General features: G+C 47.0%; 1 long non-coding RNA gene across 1 annotated transcript; it reads left to right on the top strand.

The window, feature by feature from the left end:
- The first annotated feature begins 223 nt into the window (after positions 1 to 223).
- Positions 224 to 1,646, top strand: LOC119960498. The gene is made up of 3 exons (XR_005459419.1): positions 224 to 755; positions 1,059 to 1,166; positions 1,441 to 1,646. It is a non-coding gene; the product is annotated as an uncharacterized LOC119960498 (long non-coding RNA).
- Positions 1,647 to 4,155: the final 2,509 nt, after the last annotated feature.

The raw sequence follows: 4,155 nt of genomic DNA, 5'->3' as shown, positions 1-4,155 counted from the left end.
CCTATCCAGAATCATCTTTGCAATCCTTTCCTCTACATCTCTGGAATTTTTCGGAGGCCTATAGAAAAGCCCTAACAGGGTGACCTCTCCTTTTCCTGTTTCTTAACTCAGCCCATACTACCTCAGTATTCGAGTCCTCATCAAATGTCCTCTCAGCCACCGCAATACTGTCCTTGACTAACAATGCCACCCCTCCCCCTCTCTTACCACCTTCCCTGAGCTTACTGAAATATCTAAACCCTGGAACCTGCAACAACCATTCCTCGCCCTCGTCATTTACATGTCAATATTGAGCAATCCTCAGAGGCAGACATTCCACACATGGCAGAGACTAGGGCTGGAGTTTGCTCACAGCTCACTGAGGGTAAATCTGAGTCTGGGGACTTCAGTTCTCAAACCAATCCTCCCACTACACTGAAAACATTGCTCCTCTTGTTCAGTGTGTGTCTGTGTGTGTTGCTGAGTGTGTCAATCTGTTTGTTTTTCACCTGTGAATTGTGTGTGTTGGTATGTTGCTGAGAGATTGACAGGAGAGTGGAAATGCTGGACTCCTGTTGTGCTGTTTTGTGTAGGTTTGAAAATGTCCCTCTTATTGTCTTTCTAACCAATTTTATCTCTTTTTCTCCCAAGGGATTTTTATTTGGAGAACTTTAAGGTAGTCGGGAATACAAAGAGGAGGATTTGGTGGGGATGACGAGGGAGTGAGAATTCATCCAGAGCGCTGGTTGAGGCCTGTTCCGCAGGCTTCACCCGGGGTGAGTTGTGTCTGGTTATTAACCTGACAGAGGTTTAATTTTAATATCTGAGGGATAAAGAGAGAGAGAGGGAGGAGGGAGACAGAAATATAAATGAGTTAGGGATGGAGAGACAGGAGAAACACAAGAGAAGGGGGGAACTGTCTCTCAATCCTTTTTAGTCTCTGGTTGAAAGCTGTGACATTTTTGTATTTGGATGTTGCTGAGTTTGTGTATCTGAAAAGTGGATCCTGGGCTCTCGCTATATCAAATAGTTTCAAACTTTTCCTGTCTTTCACTTAACTTTCATCCTCTTTTCCCCAGGAATTTGAATTTTGAAAGACTGCAATGTGAACAGGAATCCTTGGACCAGGGCTTTTCTTCAGAGGTTGGATGGATGGACTGAGGCCTATTCCACAGGCTTCACCCAGGGTGAGTGTGTGTCTGCGTATTACCCTGATTTAATGCACATATGTGAGGGACAATGAGAATGAGATCGGGGGGAGGGGAGAAGAGAGAGACGGAGAAACACCAGGGAAGCGGGAACTGCCTCTCAATCTTTGTTATTCTGTGGTTAATAACTGAGATATTTCTAGATGGATGTTGCTGAGAGTCTGTGTAACAGAGAGAGAATTTGGCCTCTTGCTGTGTTTCTAGTTTAAACATTTTCCTGTGTATTAGTTCATTTGCACCCTCTTTTCCCCAGGAATTTGAATTTTGAAGACTGCAATGTGACAAGGAATCTTTGGACAAGGGATTTTCTCCAGAGGACAAGTGGGTGGACTGAGGCCTACTCCAAAGGCCGCACTCACGCGAGTTGTCTCTTTATTGCCGCCCCGGCCTTGCACTCAGACACAAACACATTAAACCTTTGGTGGGTGACAAAGAGTGAATTAAAATCTGTAATGTGAAGCTGTCTAAATTTTGATCCTGAATCCAAACTAACAGGGGTTATTTTAAATCTGGGTGTCCCGAAAGGGGGGGGGGTTGGATTTCATTGCCTGAGCCCCGGTCACTCTCCGTATAACCTGTTAGCTATTTTAAACGACACTCAACACTGCTGACTGCAGCTTCTGGGATCTTTCTGTGTACCAATGGACTTTGTTTTATAAAGGTTTTTCTTTGTTTTGAGAGGCAGTTTAACGCTGTCAGAGAATTGAAGGGAGTTCTTCAGACTTGGTCCAAACCACACACACAGGAAGATGGGGGAGGAAGGGGTTTAGATCCAGGGGGGAATGGGGCTCGAAGCAGGAGTGAGTGGGGGGGGGGGGGAGGGAGACAGCACCCTACCTGGTTAGGTTGACATTGCTGCAGCTGTGGGATCTTGCTGTTCATGCACAGGACTGCGGCTTTTGCCCACAAAGCAATTGTGATCACAACTCTTAAAAATAAAATAGCACATGGACTGCAAAGTGGGTTCAAAGATCTCAAATTTTAAAGTCTTGGGACTGACTGAGTTGATGAACCGTTTTCACAGGGGACTGATGGGATATTCAGCCATGATCACACTGCTGCTTGTGGGATCTTACTGTGCAATCAATACTGCCGTCAGTGTGCACAATGCAACAATGGCGCAGAAACAGAGAAAGAGAGAGAGAGAGGGAAATCTCAGATCAGAAACTCTGAACTCAATTTTGAAAGTGTTTTTGGGATCTCCCTGTGCACAAGTTGCCAGCAGAATTCATAAAATTAACAATAGTGGGGTCACTTTAGGGCAGCACGGTGGCGCAGTGAGTTAACGCTGCAGCTTCACAGCACCGAGGTCCCAGGTTCGATCCCGGCTCGAGGTCACTGTCCGTGTGGAGTTTACCCATTGTCCCCGTGTTTGTGTGGGTTTCGCCCCCACAACCCAAAGATGTGCAGGGCAGGTGAATTTACCACGCTAAATTGCCTCTTAATTGGAAAAAATAAATTGGGTATTCTAAATTTGTTCCAAAAATATTTTTAAAATAGTGGAGTCACTTTCAAAACAAACGCATCGACTTTGAAGTAATCTCGATGGCTCGAAATAAAAGTCCCTTAACTTGAAGCAGGTAAATGCTGGAACGAAGCCTGTATTTTAGGCCGAGACATAAATATGAGGGTGAAATTAAATCCGCAGGGGGCATTTGAATTCAGTTTGCTGTGGTTGTTGGATTCCTGTGCCTGACCCTCTCTCTCTCTCTCTCCTTCCCAACTACTGGGGTACTGGGGAGAGGGAAAGAGAGAGAGAGCGAAGTACAGAAAGAGTGTTGGGAGGAGGGCGGTGAGGGAGATTAGAGAGAGGGAGAGGAGAAAGACAGAGAGGATGAAGGGAGAAATTTGACCCATTCACAACTGGGTGGGGGAAAGAATTCCTCAAACTGGACAGGGAACTGACTATTCTATTTTTTTTTAAATTTAGAGTACCCAATTAATTTTTCCTCATTGACGGGCAATTTAGCATGGCCAATCCACCTAGCTTGCACCTTTGTGGGTTGTGGGGACGAAACCCACACAAACAAGGGGAGAATGTTTGCGGGCAGCACGGTAGCATGGTGGTCAGCATAAATGCTTCACAGCTCCAGGGTCACAGGTTCGATTCCCGGCTGGGTCACTGTCTGTGCGGAGTCTGCACGTCCTCCCCGTGTGTGCGTGGGTTTCTTCCGGGTGCTCCGGTTTCCTCCCACAGTCCAAAGATGTGCGGATTAGGTGGATTGGCCATGCTAAATTGCCCGTAGTGTCCTAAAAAGTAAGGTTAAGGGGGGGGGGGGGTTGTTGGGTTACGGGTATAGGGTGGTACGTGGGTTTGAGTAGGGTGATCATTGCTCGGCACAACATCGAGGGCCGAAGGGCCTGTTCTGTGCTGTACTGTTCTATGTTCTATGTTTTAATGTGCAAACTCCACAGGAACTGACTATTCATAACTGGACAGGGAAAGAACACACTCAAATCCACACAGGGAAGTAAACTTTCACAACTGAACAGTGGAAAGGCAAACACCATCTGGGTAGGGAACTGACCTCACCACAAGTGGACATGCGATAGGCAAACTCAAACCTGAAGAGAGACACGACCCATTAACAACTGTACATGACCTATTCATAATTGATCAGGAGACAGACACACTCAATTCTGGAAGAGGGAACTGACCCACTCACAACTGGACAGGGGTAATACCCCGAAAGCTGGAGAGGGAACTGACCCTTCCACCACTGGACAGGTGAAAGACACACTCACATCTGGACTGGGAACAGGCCCATCCACCACTGGACAGGTGAAAGACACACTCACATCTGGACTGGGAACAGACCCATCCACCACTGGGCAGGTGAAAGACACACTCACATCTGGACTGGGAACAGGCCCATCCACCACTGGGCAGGTGAAAGACACACTCACATCTGGACTGGGAAAAGGCCCATCCACCACTGGGCAGGTGAAAGGCACACTCACATCTGGA

This window comes from Scyliorhinus canicula, unplaced genomic scaffold (assembly GCF_902713615.1).
Source record: "Scyliorhinus canicula unplaced genomic scaffold, sScyCan1.1, whole genome shotgun sequence".
In the NCBI taxonomy this organism is placed as follows: domain Eukaryota; kingdom Metazoa; phylum Chordata; class Chondrichthyes; order Carcharhiniformes; family Scyliorhinidae; genus Scyliorhinus; species Scyliorhinus canicula.
This window is presented reverse-complemented; position numbering and strand designations above follow the sequence as displayed.